Source organism: Schistocerca piceifrons, unplaced genomic scaffold (assembly GCF_021461385.2).
Source record: "Schistocerca piceifrons isolate TAMUIC-IGC-003096 unplaced genomic scaffold, iqSchPice1.1 HiC_scaffold_676, whole genome shotgun sequence".
In the NCBI taxonomy this organism is placed as follows: domain Eukaryota; kingdom Metazoa; phylum Arthropoda; class Insecta; order Orthoptera; family Acrididae; genus Schistocerca; species Schistocerca piceifrons.
The window spans coordinates 1-15563 of record NW_025728922.1 but is presented as its reverse complement, the minus strand read 5'-3'; the positions used below and the strand labels follow the sequence as shown (position 1 = coordinate 15563).

General features: G+C 55.2%; 36 non-coding genes across 36 annotated transcripts; 7 read left to right on the top strand and 29 right to left on the bottom strand.

The window, feature by feature from the left end:
* Positions 1 to 162: 162 nt before the first annotated feature.
* On the bottom strand, positions 163 to 234 carry Trnae-uuc. The gene has a single exon. It is a non-coding gene; the product is annotated as a tRNA-Glu (tRNA).
* Positions 235 to 537: 303 nt separating this feature from the next.
* Trnam-cau lies at positions 538 to 610 on the bottom strand. The gene has a single exon. It is a non-coding gene; the product is annotated as a tRNA-Met (tRNA).
* Positions 611 to 991: 381 nt separating this feature from the next.
* Trnag-gcc lies at positions 992 to 1062 on the bottom strand. Its single transcript has one exon. It is a non-coding gene; the product is annotated as a tRNA-Gly (tRNA).
* A 347-nt stretch (positions 1063 to 1409) lies between these two features.
* Positions 1410 to 1481, top strand: Trnag-ucc. The gene has a single exon. It is a non-coding gene; the product is annotated as a tRNA-Gly (tRNA).
* A 581-nt stretch (positions 1482 to 2062) lies between these two features.
* On the bottom strand, positions 2063 to 2136 carry Trnai-aau. Its single transcript has one exon. It is a non-coding gene; the product is annotated as a tRNA-Ile (tRNA).
* A 198-nt stretch (positions 2137 to 2334) lies between these two features.
* Trnae-uuc lies at positions 2335 to 2406 on the bottom strand. The gene has a single exon. It is a non-coding gene; the product is annotated as a tRNA-Glu (tRNA).
* Positions 2407 to 2709: 303 nt separating this feature from the next.
* Positions 2710 to 2782, bottom strand: Trnam-cau. The gene has a single exon. It is a non-coding gene; the product is annotated as a tRNA-Met (tRNA).
* Positions 2783 to 3163: 381 nt separating this feature from the next.
* Positions 3164 to 3234, bottom strand: Trnag-gcc. Its single transcript has one exon. It is a non-coding gene; the product is annotated as a tRNA-Gly (tRNA).
* A 347-nt stretch (positions 3235 to 3581) lies between these two features.
* On the top strand, positions 3582 to 3653 carry Trnag-ucc. Its single transcript has one exon. It is a non-coding gene; the product is annotated as a tRNA-Gly (tRNA).
* A 581-nt stretch (positions 3654 to 4234) lies between these two features.
* On the bottom strand, positions 4235 to 4308 carry Trnai-aau. The gene has a single exon. It is a non-coding gene; the product is annotated as a tRNA-Ile (tRNA).
* Positions 4309 to 4506: 198 nt separating this feature from the next.
* Trnae-uuc lies at positions 4507 to 4578 on the bottom strand. Its single transcript has one exon. It is a non-coding gene; the product is annotated as a tRNA-Glu (tRNA).
* Positions 4579 to 4881: 303 nt separating this feature from the next.
* Positions 4882 to 4954, bottom strand: Trnam-cau. The gene has a single exon. It is a non-coding gene; the product is annotated as a tRNA-Met (tRNA).
* A 381-nt stretch (positions 4955 to 5335) lies between these two features.
* On the bottom strand, positions 5336 to 5406 carry Trnag-gcc. Its single transcript has one exon. It is a non-coding gene; the product is annotated as a tRNA-Gly (tRNA).
* Positions 5407 to 5753: 347 nt separating this feature from the next.
* On the top strand, positions 5754 to 5825 carry Trnag-ucc. The gene has a single exon. It is a non-coding gene; the product is annotated as a tRNA-Gly (tRNA).
* A 581-nt stretch (positions 5826 to 6406) lies between these two features.
* Trnai-aau lies at positions 6407 to 6480 on the bottom strand. Its single transcript has one exon. It is a non-coding gene; the product is annotated as a tRNA-Ile (tRNA).
* Positions 6481 to 6678: 198 nt separating this feature from the next.
* On the bottom strand, positions 6679 to 6750 carry Trnae-uuc. Its single transcript has one exon. It is a non-coding gene; the product is annotated as a tRNA-Glu (tRNA).
* A 303-nt stretch (positions 6751 to 7053) lies between these two features.
* On the bottom strand, positions 7054 to 7126 carry Trnam-cau. Its single transcript has one exon. It is a non-coding gene; the product is annotated as a tRNA-Met (tRNA).
* A 381-nt stretch (positions 7127 to 7507) lies between these two features.
* Positions 7508 to 7578, bottom strand: Trnag-gcc. Its single transcript has one exon. It is a non-coding gene; the product is annotated as a tRNA-Gly (tRNA).
* A 347-nt stretch (positions 7579 to 7925) lies between these two features.
* Trnag-ucc lies at positions 7926 to 7997 on the top strand. The gene has a single exon. It is a non-coding gene; the product is annotated as a tRNA-Gly (tRNA).
* A 581-nt stretch (positions 7998 to 8578) lies between these two features.
* Trnai-aau lies at positions 8579 to 8652 on the bottom strand. The gene has a single exon. It is a non-coding gene; the product is annotated as a tRNA-Ile (tRNA).
* A 198-nt stretch (positions 8653 to 8850) lies between these two features.
* Positions 8851 to 8922, bottom strand: Trnae-uuc. The gene has a single exon. It is a non-coding gene; the product is annotated as a tRNA-Glu (tRNA).
* A 303-nt stretch (positions 8923 to 9225) lies between these two features.
* Positions 9226 to 9298, bottom strand: Trnam-cau. The gene has a single exon. It is a non-coding gene; the product is annotated as a tRNA-Met (tRNA).
* Positions 9299 to 9679: 381 nt separating this feature from the next.
* Trnag-gcc lies at positions 9680 to 9750 on the bottom strand. Its single transcript has one exon. It is a non-coding gene; the product is annotated as a tRNA-Gly (tRNA).
* Positions 9751 to 10097: 347 nt separating this feature from the next.
* On the top strand, positions 10098 to 10169 carry Trnag-ucc. The gene has a single exon. It is a non-coding gene; the product is annotated as a tRNA-Gly (tRNA).
* Positions 10170 to 10750: 581 nt separating this feature from the next.
* On the bottom strand, positions 10751 to 10824 carry Trnai-aau. The gene has a single exon. It is a non-coding gene; the product is annotated as a tRNA-Ile (tRNA).
* A 198-nt stretch (positions 10825 to 11022) lies between these two features.
* Positions 11023 to 11094, bottom strand: Trnae-uuc. Its single transcript has one exon. It is a non-coding gene; the product is annotated as a tRNA-Glu (tRNA).
* Positions 11095 to 11397: 303 nt separating this feature from the next.
* Trnam-cau lies at positions 11398 to 11470 on the bottom strand. Its single transcript has one exon. It is a non-coding gene; the product is annotated as a tRNA-Met (tRNA).
* A 381-nt stretch (positions 11471 to 11851) lies between these two features.
* Positions 11852 to 11922, bottom strand: Trnag-gcc. The gene has a single exon. It is a non-coding gene; the product is annotated as a tRNA-Gly (tRNA).
* Positions 11923 to 12269: 347 nt separating this feature from the next.
* Trnag-ucc lies at positions 12270 to 12341 on the top strand. Its single transcript has one exon. It is a non-coding gene; the product is annotated as a tRNA-Gly (tRNA).
* A 581-nt stretch (positions 12342 to 12922) lies between these two features.
* Trnai-aau lies at positions 12923 to 12996 on the bottom strand. The gene has a single exon. It is a non-coding gene; the product is annotated as a tRNA-Ile (tRNA).
* A 198-nt stretch (positions 12997 to 13194) lies between these two features.
* Trnae-uuc lies at positions 13195 to 13266 on the bottom strand. The gene has a single exon. It is a non-coding gene; the product is annotated as a tRNA-Glu (tRNA).
* A 303-nt stretch (positions 13267 to 13569) lies between these two features.
* On the bottom strand, positions 13570 to 13642 carry Trnam-cau. The gene has a single exon. It is a non-coding gene; the product is annotated as a tRNA-Met (tRNA).
* A 382-nt stretch (positions 13643 to 14024) lies between these two features.
* On the bottom strand, positions 14025 to 14095 carry Trnag-gcc. The gene has a single exon. It is a non-coding gene; the product is annotated as a tRNA-Gly (tRNA).
* A 348-nt stretch (positions 14096 to 14443) lies between these two features.
* On the top strand, positions 14444 to 14515 carry Trnag-ucc. The gene has a single exon. It is a non-coding gene; the product is annotated as a tRNA-Gly (tRNA).
* A 582-nt stretch (positions 14516 to 15097) lies between these two features.
* Positions 15098 to 15171, bottom strand: Trnai-aau. The gene has a single exon. It is a non-coding gene; the product is annotated as a tRNA-Ile (tRNA).
* Positions 15172 to 15369: 198 nt separating this feature from the next.
* On the bottom strand, positions 15370 to 15441 carry Trnae-uuc. Its single transcript has one exon. It is a non-coding gene; the product is annotated as a tRNA-Glu (tRNA).
* Positions 15442 to 15563: the final 122 nt, after the last annotated feature.

Here is a 15563-nt window from a genome sequence, read left to right as displayed (position 1 = left end):
AGGTGGCATGAAGCCGCACACCATTTCTATGGTCGTCGTGTGTCTGCTTCCCTAGTCTATATTCTGCTGACGGTCACGAAACAGTAGCTATATTGCGAGCAGGACGGGAAACGGCCGCTCGGACAGCTCAAACTTGTCACGATTCGTGTGGAAAAAATTCCGTTCCGGTACCGGGAATCGAACCCGGGCCTCCTGGGTGAAAGCCAGGTATCCTAGCCACTAGACCACACCGGATGTGGCCGTTTCGTTCGACCGTTCGTACGGTCGCTTGTCGCATTTCGTGTCGAGTGCCGCGTCGGCGCCCCCCTCTCTTTGCGAGCATCTTTGCACATACTGACTGGCAAGGCGCGCACCTCAAACGTCGCAGAGCAATGCTTTTGGCTTCACGCTCTGCTGGGAGAAGAGGAAAAGGGAAGCTGTAAGTAGCAATAACAGGAAGTAAACATTTTCCCGCTGAAGCGTTGAAACGCTGTGGATAACAAACAAGAAATACGTTGGCGCCCTAGCAACAGCACCACCATGTCACAGAAAATTAAATGCCCCGGGTGAGGATCGAACTCACGACCTTAAGATTATGAGACTTACGCGCTGCCTACTGCGCTACCGAGGCACGGGTGCACCGCTTGTCCTGGAAACTGGGTAAACACCTTACCCAATATTAGACGTAGAGACACTGTACTTCCTGGATAACGTGTTCTGTTGCTACACGTGCACTGCCGGCCCAGTTGATTGCGGTGCTGCTGCTGCTGTTGCAACGATAGGCAGCACTCCTTGTCGTTGAAGTTCAGTGCCTCGGAGGCACCCGGACCCAGCAACTTGTGAGGCCAGGCCGACGCTAGTCTGTAGAACATGATGCGAGCGTCCTAGTGGGGACCCGCGAGTGCTGCGTTCTCGGTCCTTCTCAAGGGAAATCCAGCTACACATTCTTGTGGATCGTGCATCTCAAGCGCTCAAGCCACGCGGCAGCATTATCGCGGGAAAAGCAAAATGATGCATCGGCCGGGAATCGAACCCGGGCCGCCCGCGTGGCAGGCGAGCATTCTACCACTGAACCACCGATGCTCGGGCCAGCGGTAACTTGGCGCTGCTTGCCGCGCAGATGTCTCAAGGGAAAGTGGGACTGCCGTCAAGCGCCGTAGCATTCTGTGGAAAAGATGCTGCAGACGCTGAATCCTGCACTGCACTGCTCTGCTTAAAAATGCCGCCAGAACGCGGTCCTCTGCGTACTCTTGCGTTGCCGGCGCCCAACTCTTGCCAAAGGATGCGAAGTGTGCGCGGATACGCTGTCCGAATGCGTCTGGATGTGCTCCCCTAGCCTGCCTCGAAATGCGCCTGCCAGGTACGATCACCTTCGGCCGCTGCCGACTGGCGGGAAGCCGACACAGCGCGGACGCGCGGCGCTCGCTTGTGCGGTGGTGGTGTAATGGTCAGCATAGTTGCCTTCCAAGCAGTTGATCCGGGTTCGATTCCCGGCCACCGCAGCAGGCTTTTAATTTCGCGTATGAGTACTTTTGCCACGCGCTCTTAAATTATTGTTTTTTCGCCCTCTTACTCGCTGCATACCAGCCCTTAGTGTGTCTCGACTTGTCTCGACTTTGCTCGGCTGACGCGAGAGCTGACGCTCTCAAATCGGCCTATATCAAAACGACAAGCACGAGAAACGACTGAGAGAGGTAAGGAGGGACACACAGCACGCCCCCTTCATTTCACGGTGGCGTCTCCCTGACCGAATCGGGCTGTAGCTCCGAAAAGAAAGGAGAAACAAAAATAGGAAGTAAAAGTGCCAATAGCGCCCTGTGTTCCCATGCGCTCACCCGCCCAAGTACTGACAAGGGCCAAAGTTGTTACGCATCGGCAATCGGACATTTTCTTTCATTTTCTCTTTATCGGTTGAGAACCAGTGTATTCAAGATATTATGGCCATTGCCGAGTGAATGCTGTAGCGCTCCCCGACGAGTCGGGTTCGGATCCTCTATCAACTTCCACGCAGGGTGATGATCTTTTGGTCACCACACTCGCCAGCTGAAATCGGCGCCGCCTTTTCGTAGTAGGAAAAGAGTAGTGGCCCGTGGGGGGATCGAACCCACGACCTTCGCGTTATTAGCACGACGCTCTAACCAACTGAGCTAACGGGCCTCGGCAGATGCAGTTGCTCAGCCCTACGCTGGAAACAGGTGGCATGAAGCCGCACACCATTTCTATGGTCGTCGTGTGTCTGCTTCCCTAGTCTATATTCTGCTGACGGTCACGAAACAGTAGCTATATTGCGAGCAGGACGGGAAACGGCCGCTCGGACAGCTCAAACTTGTCACGATTCGTGTGGAAAAAATTCCGTTCCGGTACCGGGAATCGAACCCGGGCCTCCTGGGTGAAAGCCAGGTATCCTAGCCACTAGACCACACCGGATGTGGCCGTTTCGTTCGACCGTTCGTACGGTCGCTTGTCGCATTTCGTGTCGAGTGCCGCGTCGGCGCCCCCCTCTCTTTGCGAGCATCTTTGCACATACTGACTGGCAAGGCGCGCACCTCAAACGTCGCAGAGCAATGCTTTTGGCTTCACGCTCTGCTGGGAGAAGAGGAAAAGGGAAGCTGTAAGTAGCAATAACAGGAAGTAAACATTTTCCCGCTGAAGCGTTGAAACGCTGTGGATAACAAACAAGAAATACGTTGGCGCCCTAGCAACAGCACCACCATGTCACAGAAAATTAAATGCCCCGGGTGAGGATCAAACTCACGACCTTAAGATTATGAGACTTACGCGCTGCCTACTGCGCTACCGAGGCACGGGTGCACCGCTTGTCCTGGAAACTGGGTAAACACCTTACCCAATATTAGACGTAGAGACACTGTACTTCCTGGATAACGTGTTCTGTTGCTACACGTGCACTGCCGGCCCAGTTGATTGCGGTGCTGCTGCTGCTGTTGCAACGATAGGCAGCACTCCTTGTCGTTGAAGTTCAGTGCCTCGGAGGCACCCGGACCCAGCAACTTGTGAGGCCAGGCCGACGCTAGTCTGTAGAACATGATGCGAGCGTCCTAGTGGGGACCCGCGAGTGCTGCGTTCTCGGTCCTTCTCAAGGGAAATCCAGCTACACATTCTTGTGGATCGTGCATCTCAAGCGCTCAAGCCACGCGGCAGCATTATCGCGGGAAAAGCAAAATGATGCATCGGCCGGGAATCGAACCCGGGCCGCCCGCGTGGCAGGCGAGCATTCTACCACTGAACCACCGATGCTCGGGCCAGCGGTAACTTGGCGCTGCTTGCCGCGCAGATGTCTCAAGGGAAAGTGGGACTGCCGTCAAGCGCCGTAGCATTCTGTGGAAAAGATGCTGCAGACGCTGAATCCTGCACTGCACTGCTCTGCTTAAAAATGCCGCCAGAACGCGGTCCTCTGCGTACTCTTGCGTTGCCGGCGCCCAACTCTTGCCAAAGGATGCGAAGTGTGCGCGGATACGCTGTCCGAATGCGTCTGGATGTGCTCCCCTAGCCTGCCTCGAAATGCGCCTGCCAGGTACGATCACCTTCGGCCGCTGCCGACTGGCGGGAAGCCGACACAGCGCGGACGCGCGGCGCTCGCTTGTGCGGTGGTGGTGTAATGGTCAGCATAGTTGCCTTCCAAGCAGTTGATCCGGGTTCGATTCCCGGCCACCGCAGCAGGCTTTTAATTTCGCGTATGAGTACTTTTGCCACGCGCTCTTAAATTATTGTTTTTTCGCCCTCTTACTCGCTGCATACCAGCCCTTAGTGTGTCTCGACTTGTCTCGACTTTGCTCGGCTGACGCGAGAGCTGACGCTCTCAAATCGGCCTATATCAAAACGACAAGCACGAGAAACGACTGAGAGAGGTAAGGAGGGACACACAGCACGCCCCCTTCATTTCACGGTGGCGTCTCCCTGACCGAATCGGGCTGTAGCTCCGAAAAGAAAGGAGAAACAAAAATAGGAAGTAAAAGTGCCAATAGCGCCCTGTGTTCCCATGCGCTCACCCGCCCAAGTACTGACAAGGGCCAAAGTTGTTACGCATCGGCAATCGGACATTTTCTTTCATTTTCTCTTTATCGGTTGAGAACCAGTGTATTCAAGATATTATGGCCATTGCCGAGTGAATGCTGTAGCGCTCCCCGACGAGTCGGGTTCGGATCCTCTATCAACTTCCACGCAGGGTGATGATCTTTTGGTCACCACACTCGCCAGCTGAAATCGGCGCCGCCTTTTCGTAGTAGGAAAAGAGTAGTGGCCCGTGGGGGGATCGAACCCACGACCTTCGCGTTATTAGCACGACGCTCTAACCAACTGAGCTAACGGGCCTCGGCAGATGCAGTTGCTCAGCCCTACGCTGGAAACAGGTGGCATGAAGCCGCACACCATTTCTATGGTCGTCGTGTGTCTGCTTCCCTAGTCTATATTCTGCTGACGGTCACGAAACAGTAGCTATATTGCGAGCAGGACGGGAAACGGCCGCTCGGACAGCTCAAACTTGTCACGATTCGTGTGGAAAAAATTCCGTTCCGGTACCGGGAATCGAACCCGGGCCTCCTGGGTGAAAGCCAGGTATCCTAGCCACTAGACCACACCGGATGTGGCCGTTTCGTTCGACCGTTCGTACGGTCGCTTGTCGCATTTCGTGTCGAGTGCCGCGTCGGCGCCCCCCTCTCTTCGCGAGCATCTTTGCACATACTGACTGGCAAGGCGCGCACCTCAAACGTCGCAGAGCAATGCTTTTGGCTTCACGCTCTGCTGGGAGAAGAGGAAAAGGGAAGCTGTAAGTAGCAATAACAGGAAGTAAACATTTTCCCGCTGAAGCGTTGAAACGCTGTGGATAACAAACAAGAAATACGTTGGCGCCCTAGCAACAGCACCACCATGTCACAGAAAATTAAATGCCCCGGGTGAGGATCGAACTCACGACCTTAAGATTATGAGACTTACGCGCTGCCTACTGCGCTACCGAGGCACGGGTGCACCGCTTGTCCTGGAAACTGGGTAAACACCTTACCCAATATTAGACGTAGAGACACTGTACTTCCTGGATAACGTGTTCTGTTGCTACACGTGCACTGCCGGCCCAGTTGATTGCGGTGCTGCTGCTGCTGTTGCAACGATAGGCAGCACTCCTTGTCGTTGAAGTTCAGTGCCTCGGAGGCACCCGGACCCAGCAACTTGTGAGGCCAGGCCGACGCTAGTCTGTAGAACATGATGCGAGCGTCCTAGTGGGGACCCGCGAGTGCTGCGTTCTCGGTCCTTCTCAAGGGAAATCCAGCTACACATTCTTGTGGATCGTGCATCTCAAGCGCTCAAGCCACGCGGCAGCATTATCGCGGGAAAAGCAAAATGATGCATCGGCCGGGAATCGAACCCGGGCCGCCCGCGTGGCAGGCGAGCATTCTACCACTGAACCACCGATGCTCGGGCCAGCGGTAACTTGGCGCTGCTTGCCGCGCAGATGTCTCAAGGGAAAGTGGGACTGCCGTCAAGCGCCGTAGCATTCTGTGGAAAAGATGCTGCAGACGCTGAATCCTGCACTGCACTGCTCTGCTTAAAAATGCCGCCAGAACGCGGTCCTCTGCGTACTCTTGCGTTGCCGGCGCCCAACTCTTGCCAAAGGATGCGAAGTGTGCGCGGATACGCTGTCCGAATGCGTCTGGATGTGCTCCCCTAGCCTGCCTCGAAATGCGCCTGCCAGGTACGATCACCTTCGGCCGCTGCCGACTGGCGGGAAGCCGACACAGCGCGGACGCGCGGCGCTCGCTTGTGCGGTGGTGGTGTAATGGTCAGCATAGTTGCCTTCCAAGCAGTTGATCCGGGTTCGATTCCCGGCCACCGCAGCAGGCTTTTAATTTCGCGTATGAGTACTTTTGCCACGCGCTCTTAAATTATTGTTTTTTCGCCCTCTTACTCGCTGCATACCAGCCCTTAGTGTGTCTCGACTTGTCTCGACTTTGCTCGGCTGACGCGAGAGCTGACGCTCTCAAATCGGCCTATATCAAAACGACAAGCACGAGAAACGACTGAGAGAGGTAAGGAGGGACACACAGCACGCCCCCTTCATTTCACGGTGGCGTCTCCCTGACCGAATCGGGCTGTAGCTCCGAAAAGAAAGGAGAAACAAAAATAGGAAGTAAAAGTGCCAATAGCGCCCTGTGTTCCCATGCGCTCACCCGCCCAAGTACTGACAAGGGCCAAAGTTGTTACGCATCGGCAATCGGACATTTTCTTTCATTTTCTCTTTATCGGTTGAGAACCAGTGTATTCAAGATATTATGGCCATTGCCGAGTGAATGCTGTAGCGCTCCCCGACGAGTCGGGTTCGGATCCTCTATCAACTTCCACGCAGGGTGATGATCTTTTGGTCACCACACTCGCCAGCTGAAATCGGCGCCGCCTTTTCGTAGTAGGAAAAGAGTAGTGGCCCGTGGGGGGATCGAACCCACGACCTTCGCGTTATTAGCACGACGCTCTAACCAACTGAGCTAACGGGCCTCGGCAGATGCAGTTGCTCAGCCCTACGCTGGAAACAGGTGGCATGAAGCCGCACACCATTTCTATGGTCGTCGTGTGTCTGCTTCCCTAGTCTATATTCTGCTGACGGTCACGAAACAGTAGCTATATTGCGAGCAGGACGGGAAACGGCCGCTCGGACAGCTCAAACTTGTCACGATTCGTGTGGAAAAAATTCCGTTCCGGTACCGGGAATCGAACCCGGGCCTCCTGGGTGAAAGCCAGGTATCCTAGCCACTAGACCACACCGGATGTGGCCGTTTCGTTCGACCGTTCGTACGGTCGCTTGTCGCATTTCGTGTCGAGTGCCGCGTCGGCGCCCCCCTCTCTTCGCGAGCATCTTTGCACATACTGACTGGCAAGGCGCGCACCTCAAACGTCGCAGAGCAATGCTTTTGGCTTCACGCTCTGCTGGGAGAAGAGGAAAAGGGAAGCTGTAAGTAGCAATAACAGGAAGTAAACATTTTCCCGCTGAAGCGTTGAAACGCTGTGGATAACAAACAAGAAATACGTTGGCGCCCTAGCAACAGCACCACCATGTCACAGAAAATTAAATGCCCCGGGTGAGGATCGAACTCACGACCTTAAGATTATGAGACTTACGCGCTGCCTACTGCGCTACCGAGGCACGGGTGCACCGCTTGTCCTGGAAACTGGGTAAACACCTTACCCAATATTAGACGTAGAGACACTGTACTTCCTGGATAACGTGTTCTGTTGCTACACGTGCACTGCCGGCCCAGTTGATTGCGGTGCTGCTGCTGCTGTTGCAACGATAGGCAGCACTCCTTGTCGTTGAAGTTCAGTGCCTCGGAGGCACCCGGACCCAGCAACTTGTGAGGCCAGGCCGACGCTAGTCTGTAGAACATGATGCGAGCGTCCTAGTGGGGACCCGCGAGTGCTGCGTTCTCGGTCCTTCTCAAGGGAAATCCAGCTACACATTCTTGTGGATCGTGCATCTCAAGCGCTCAAGCCACGCGGCAGCATTATCGCGGGAAAAGCAAAATGATGCATCGGCCGGGAATCGAACCCGGGCCGCCCGCGTGGCAGGCGAGCATTCTACCACTGAACCACCGATGCTCGGGCCAGCGGTAACTTGGCGCTGCTTGCCGCGCAGATGTCTCAAGGGAAAGTGGGACTGCCGTCAAGCGCCGTAGCATTCTGTGGAAAAGATGCTGCAGACGCTGAATCCTGCACTGCACTGCTCTGCTTAAAAATGCCGCCAGAACGCGGTCCTCTGCGTACTCTTGCGTTGCCGGCGCCCAACTCTTGCCAAAGGATGCGAAGTGTGCGCGGATACGCTGTCCGAATGCGTCTGGATGTGCTCCCCTAGCCTGCCTCGAAATGCGCCTGCCAGGTACGATCACCTTCGGCCGCTGCCGACTGGCGGGAAGCCGACACAGCGCGGACGCGCGGCGCTCGCTTGTGCGGTGGTGGTGTAATGGTCAGCATAGTTGCCTTCCAAGCAGTTGATCCGGGTTCGATTCCCGGCCACCGCAGCAGGCTTTTAATTTCGCGTATGAGTACTTTTGCCACGCGCTCTTAAATTATTGTTTTTTCGCCCTCTTACTCGCTGCATACCAGCCCTTAGTGTGTCTCGACTTGTCTCGACTTTGCTCGGCTGACGCGAGAGCTGACGCTCTCAAATCGGCCTATATCAAAACGACAAGCACGAGAAACGACTGAGAGAGGTAAGGAGGGACACACAGCACGCCCCCTTCATTTCACGGTGGCGTCTCCCTGACCGAATCGGGCTGTAGCTCCGAAAAGAAAGGAGAAACAAAAATAGGAAGTAAAAGTGCCAATAGCGCCCTGTGTTCCCATGCGCTCACCCGCCCAAGTACTGACAAGGGCCAAAGTTGTTACGCATCGGCAATCGGACATTTTCTTTCATTTTCTCTTTATCGGTTGAGAACCAGTGTATTCAAGATATTATGGCCATTGCCGAGTGAATGCTGTAGCGCTCCCCGACGAGTCGGGTTCGGATCCTCTATCAACTTCCACGCAGGGTGATGATCTTTTGGTCACCACACTCGCCAGCTGAAATCGGCGCCGCCTTTTCGTAGTAGGAAAAGAGTAGTGGCCCGTGGGGGGATCGAACCCACGACCTTCGCGTTATTAGCACGACGCTCTAACCAACTGAGCTAACGGGCCTCGGCAGATGCAGTTGCTCAGCCCTACGCTGGAAACAGGTGGCATGAAGCCGCACACCATTTCTATGGTCGTCGTGTGTCTGCTTCCCTAGTCTATATTCTGCTGACGGTCACGAAACAGTAGCTATATTGCGAGCAGGACGGGAAACGGCCGCTCGGACAGCTCAAACTTGTCACGATTCGTGTGGAAAAAATTCCGTTCCGGTACCGGGAATCGAACCCGGGCCTCCTGGGTGAAAGCCAGGTATCCTAGCCACTAGACCACACCGGATGTGGCCGTTTCGTTCGACCGTTCGTACGGTCGCTTGTCGCATTTCGTGTCGAGTGCCGCGTCGGCGCCCCCCTCTCTTCGCGAGCATCTTTGCACATACTGACTGGCAAGGCGCGCACCTCAAACGTCGCAGAGCAATGCTTTTGGCTTCACGCTCTGCTGGGAGAAGAGGAAAAGGGAAGCTGTAAGTAGCAATAACAGGAAGTAAACATTTTCCCGCTGAAGCGTTGAAACGCTGTGGATAACAAACAAGAAATACGTTGGCGCCCTAGCAACAGCACCACCATGTCACAGAAAATTAAATGCCCCGGGTGAGGATCGAACTCACGACCTTAAGATTATGAGACTTACGCGCTGCCTACTGCGCTACCGAGGCACGGGTGCACCGCTTGTCCTGGAAACTGGGTAAACACCTTACCCAATATTAGACGTAGAGACACTGTACTTCCTGGATAACGTGTTCTGTTGCTACACGTGCACTGCCGGCCCAGTTGATTGCGGTGCTGCTGCTGCTGTTGCAACGATAGGCAGCACTCCTTGTCGTTGAAGTTCAGTGCCTCGGAGGCACCCGGACCCAGCAACTTGTGAGGCCAGGCCGACGCTAGTCTGTAGAACATGATGCGAGCGTCCTAGTGGGGACCCGCGAGTGCTGCGTTCTCGGTCCTTCTCAAGGGAAATCCAGCTACACATTCTTGTGGATCGTGCATCTCAAGCGCTCAAGCCACGCGGCAGCATTATCGCGGGAAAAGCAAAATGATGCATCGGCCGGGAATCGAACCCGGGCCGCCCGCGTGGCAGGCGAGCATTCTACCACTGAACCACCGATGCTCGGGCCAGCGGTAACTTGGCGCTGCTTGCCGCGCAGATGTCTCAAGGGAAAGTGGGACTGCCGTCAAGCGCCGTAGCATTCTGTGGAAAAGATGCTGCAGACGCTGAATCCTGCACTGCACTGCTCTGCTTAAAAATGCCGCCAGAACGCGGTCCTCTGCGTACTCTTGCGTTGCCGGCGCCCAACTCTTGCCAAAGGATGCGAAGTGTGCGCGGATACGCTGTCCGAATGCGTCTGGATGTGCTCCCCTAGCCTGCCTCGAAATGCGCCTGCCAGGTACGATCACCTTCGGCCGCTGCCGACTGGCGGGAAGCCGACACAGCGCGGACGCGCGGCGCTCGCTTGTGCGGTGGTGGTGTAATGGTCAGCATAGTTGCCTTCCAAGCAGTTGATCCGGGTTCGATTCCCGGCCACCGCAGCAGGCTTTTAATTTCGCGTATGAGTACTTTTGCCACGCGCTCTTAAATTATTGTTTTTTCGCCCTCTTACTCGCTGCATACCAGCCCTTAGTGTGTCTCGACTTGTCTCGACTTTGCTCGGCTGACGCGAGAGCTGACGCTCTCAAATCGGCCTATATCAAAACGACAAGCACGAGAAACGACTGAGAGAGGTAAGGAGGGACACACAGCACGCCCCCTTCATTTCACGGTGGCGTCTCCCTGACCGAATCGGGCTGTAGCTCCGAAAAGAAAGGAGAAACAAAAATAGGAAGTAAAAGTGCCAATAGCGCCCTGTGTTCCCATGCGCTCACCCGCCCAAGTACTGACAAGGGCCAAAGTTGTTACGCATCGGCAATCGGACATTTTCTTTCATTTTCTCTTTATCGGTTGAGAACCAGTGTATTCAAGATATTATGGCCATTGCCGAGTGAATGCTGTAGCGCTCCCCGACGAGTCGGGTTCGGATCCTCTATCAACTTCCACGCAGGGTGATGATCTTTTGGTCACCACACTCGCCAGCTGAAATCGGCGCCGCCTTTTCGTAGTAGGAAAAGAGTAGTGGCCCGTGGGGGGATCGAACCCACGACCTTCGCGTTATTAGCACGACGCTCTAACCAACTGAGCTAACGGGCCTCGGCAGATGCAGTTGCTCAGCCCTACGCTGGAAACAGGTGGCATGAAGCCGCACACCATTTCTATGGTCGTCGTGTGTCTGCTTCCCTAGTCTATATTCTGCTGACGGTCACGAAACAGTAGCTATATTGCGAGCAGGACGGGAAACGGCCGCTCGGACAGCTCAAACTTGTCACGATTCGTGTGGAAAAAATTCCGTTCCGGTACCGGGAATCGAACCCGGGCCTCCTGGGTGAAAGCCAGGTATCCTAGCCACTAGACCACACCGGATGTGGCCGTTTCGTTCGACCGTTCGTACGGTCGCTTGTCGCATTTCGTGTCGAGTGCCGCGTCGGCGCCCCCCTCTCTTCGCGAGCATCTTTGCACATACTGACTGGCAAGGCGCGCACCTCAAACGTCGCAGAGCAATGCTTTTGGCTTCACGCTCTGCTGGGAGAAGAGGAAAAGGGAAGCTGTAAGTAGCAATAACAGGAAGTAAACATTTTCCCGCTGAAGCGTTGAAACGCTGTGGATAACAAACAAGAAATACGTTGGCGCCCTAGCAACAGCACCACCATGTCACAGAAAATTAAATGCCCCGGGTGAGGATCGAACTCACGACCTTAAGATTATGAGACTTACGCGCTGCCTACTGCGCTACCGAGGCACGGGTGCACCGCTTGTCCTGGAAACTGGGTAAACACCTTACCCAATATTAGACGTAGAGACACTGTACTTCCTGGATAACGTGTTCTGTTGCTACACGTGCACTGCCGGCCCAGTTGATTGCGGTGCTGCTGCTGCTGTTGCAACGATAGGCAGCACTCCTTGTCGTTGAAGTTCAGTGCCTCGGAGGCACCCGGACCCAGCAACTTGTGAGGCCAGGCCGACGCTAGTCTGTAGAACATGATGCGAGCGTCCTAGTGGGGACCCGCGAGTGCTGCGTTCTCGGTCCTTCTCAAGGGAAATCCAGCTACACATTCTTGTGGATCGTGCATCTCAAGCGCTCAAGCCACGCGGCAGCATTATCGCGGGAAAAGCAAAATGATGCATCGGCCGGGAATCGAACCCGGGCCGCCCGCGTGGCAGGCGAGCATTCTACCACTGAACCACCGATGCTCGGGCCAGCGGTAACTTGGCGCTGCTTGCCGCGCAGATGTCTCAAGGGAAAGTGGGACTGCCGTCAAGCGCCGTAGCATTCTGTGGAAAAGATGCTGCAGACGCTGAATCCTGCACTGCACTGCTCTGCTTAAAAATGCCGCCAGAACGCGGTCCTCTGCGTACTCTTGCGTTGCCGGCGCCCAACTCTTGCCAAAGGATGCGAAGTGTGCGCGGATACGCTGTCCGAATGCGTCTGGATGTGCTCCCCTAGCCTGCCTCGAAATGCGCCTGCCAGGTACGATCACCTTCGGCCGCTGCCGACTGGCGGGAAGCCGACACAGCGCGGACGCGCGGCGCTCGCTTGTGCGGTGGTGGTGTAATGGTCAGCATAGTTGCCTTCCAAGCAGTTGATCCGGGTTCGATTCCCGGCCACCGCAGCAGGCTTTTAATTTCGCGTATGAGTACTTTTGCCACGCGCTCTTAAATTATTGTTTTTTCGCCCTCTTACTCGCTGCATACCAGCCCTTAGTGTGTCTCGACTTGTCTCGACTTTGCTCGGCTGACGCGAGAGCTGACGCTCTCAAATCGGCCTATATCAAAACGACAAGCACGAGAAACGACTGAGAGAGGTAAGGAGGGACACACAGCACGCCCCCTTCATTTCACGGTGGCGTCTCCCTGACCGAATCGGGCTGTAGCTCCGAAAAGAAAGGAGAAACAAAAATAGGAAGTAAAAGTGCCAATAGCGCCCTGTGTTCCCATGCGCTCACCCGCCCAAGTACTGACAAGGGCCAAAGTTGTTACGCATCGGCAATCGGACATTTTCTTTCATTTTCTCTTTATCGGTTGAGAACCAGTGTATTCAAGATATTATGGCCATTGCCGAGTGAATGCTGTAGCGCTCCCCGACGAGTCGGGTTCGGATCCTCTATCAACTTCCACGCAGGGTGATGATCTTTTGGTCACCACACTCGCCAGCTGAAATCGGCGCCGCCTTTTCGTAGTAGGAAAAGAGTAGTGGCCCGTGGGGGGATCGAACCCACGACCTTCGCGTTATTAGCACGACGCTCTAACCAACTGAGCTAACGGGCCTCGGCAGATGCAGTTGCTCAGCCCTACGCTGGAAACAGGTGGCATGAAGCCGCACACCATTTCTATGGTCGTCGTGTGTCTGCTTCCCTAGTCTATATTCTGCTGACGGTCACGAAACAGTAGCTATATTGCGAGCAGGACGGGAAACGGCCGCTCGGACAGCTCAAACTTGTCACGATTCGTGTGGAAAAAATTCCGTTCCGGTACCGGGAATCGAACCCGGGCCTCCTGGGTGAAAGCCAGGTATCCTAGCCACTAGACCACACCGGATGTGGCCGTTTCGTTCGACCGTTCGTACGGTCGCTTGTCGCATTTCGTGTCGAGTGCCGCGTCGGCGCCCCCCTCTCTTCGCGAGCATCTTTGCACATACTGACTGGCAAGGCGCGCACCTCAAACGTCGCAGAGCAATGCTTTTGGCTTCACGCTCTGCTGGGAGAAGAGGAAAAGGGAAGCTGTAAGTAGCAATAACAGGAAGTAAACATTTTCCCGCTGAAGCGTTGAAACGCTGTGGATAACAAACAAGAAATACGTTGGCGCCCTAGCAACAGCACCACCATGTCACAGAAAATTAAATGCCCCGGGTGAGGATCGAACTCACGACCTTAAGATTATGAGACTTACGCGCTGCCTACTGCGCTACCGAGGCACGGGTGCACCGCTTGTCCTGGAAACTGGGTAAACACCTTACCCAATATTAGACGTAGAGACACTGTACTTCCTGGATAACGTGTTCTGTTGCTACACGTGCACTGCCGGCCCAGTTGATTGCGGTGCTGCTGCTGCTGTTGCAACGATAGGCAGCACTCCTTGTCGTTGAAGTTCAGTGCCTCGGAGGCACCCGGACCCAGCAACTTGTGAGGCCAGGCCGACGCTAGTCTGTAGAACATGATGCGAGCGTCCTAGTGGGGGACCCGCGAGTGCTGCGTTCTCGGTCCTTCTCAAGGGAAATCCAGCTACACATTCTTGTGGATCGTGCATCTCAAGCGCTCAAGCCACGCGGCAGCATTATCGCGGGAAAAGCAAAATGATGCATCGGCCGGGAATCGAACCCGGGCCGCCCGCGTGGCAGGCGAGCATTCTACCACTGAACCACCGATGCTCGGGCCAGCGGTAACTTGGCGCTGCTTGCCGCGCAGATGTCTCAAGGGAAAGTGGGACTGCCGTCAAGCGCCGTAGCATTCTGTGGAAAAGATGCCTGCAGACGCTGAATCCTGCACTGCACTGCTCTGCTTAAAAATGCCGCCAGAACGCGGTCCTCTGCGTACTCTTGCGTTGCCGGCGCCCAACTCTTGCCAAAGGATGCGAAGTGTGCGCGGATACGCTGTCCGAATGCGTCTGGATGTGCTCCCCTAGCCTGCCTCGAAATGCGCCTGCCAGGTACGATCACCTTCGGCCGCTGCCGACTGGCGGGAAGCCGACACAGCGCGGACGCGCGGCGCTCGCTTGTGCGGTGGTGGTGTAATGGTCAGCATAGTTGCCTTCCAAGCAGTTGATCCGGGTTCGATTCCCGGCCACCGCAGCAGGCTTTTAATTTCGCGTATGAGTACTTTTGCCACGCGCTCTTAAATTATTGTTTTTTCGCCCTCTTACTCGCTGCATACCAGCCCTTAGTGTGTCTCGACTTGTCTCGACTTTGCTCGGCTGACGCGAGAGCTGACGCTCTCAAATCGGCCTATATCAAAACGACAAGCACGAGAAACGACTGAGAGAGGTAAGGAGGGACACACAGCACGCCCCCTTCATTTCACGGTGGCGTCTCCCTGACCGAATCGGGCTGTAGCTCCGAAAAGAAAGGAGAAACAAAAATAGGAAGTAAAAGTGCCAATAGCGCCCTGTGTTCCCATGCGCTCACCCGCCCAAGTACTGGACAAGGGCCAAAGTTGTTACGCATCGGCAATCGGACATTTTCTTTCATTTTCTCTTTATCGGTTGAGAACCAGTGTATTCAAGATATTATGGCCATTGCCGAGTGAATGCTGTAGCGCTCCCCGACGAGTCGGGTTCGGATCCTCTATCAACTTCCACGCAGGGTGATGATCTTTTGGTCACCACACTCGCCAGCTGAAATCGGCGCCGCCTTTTCGTAGTAGGAAAAGAGTAGTGGCCCGTGGGGGGATCGAACCCACGACCTTCGCGTTATTAGCACGACGCTCTAACCAACTGAGCTAACGGGCCTCGGCAGATGCAGTTGCTCAGCCCTACGCTGGAAACAGGTGGCATGAAGCCGCACACCATTTCTATGGTCGTCGTGTGTCTGCTTCCCTAGTCTATATTCTGCTGACGGTCACGAAACAGTAGCTATATTGCGAGCAGGACGGGAAACGGCCGCTCGGACAGCTCAAACTTGTCACGATTCGTGTGGAAAAAATTCCGTTCCGGTACCGGGAATCGAACCCGGGCCTCCTGGGTGAAAGCCAGGTATCCTAGCCACTAGACCACACCGGATGTGGCCGTTTCGTTCGACCGTTCGTACGGTCGCTTGTCGCATTTCGTGTCGAGTGCCGCGTCGGCGCCCCCCTCTCTTCGCGAGCATCTTTGCACATACTGACTGGCAAGGCGCGCACTCA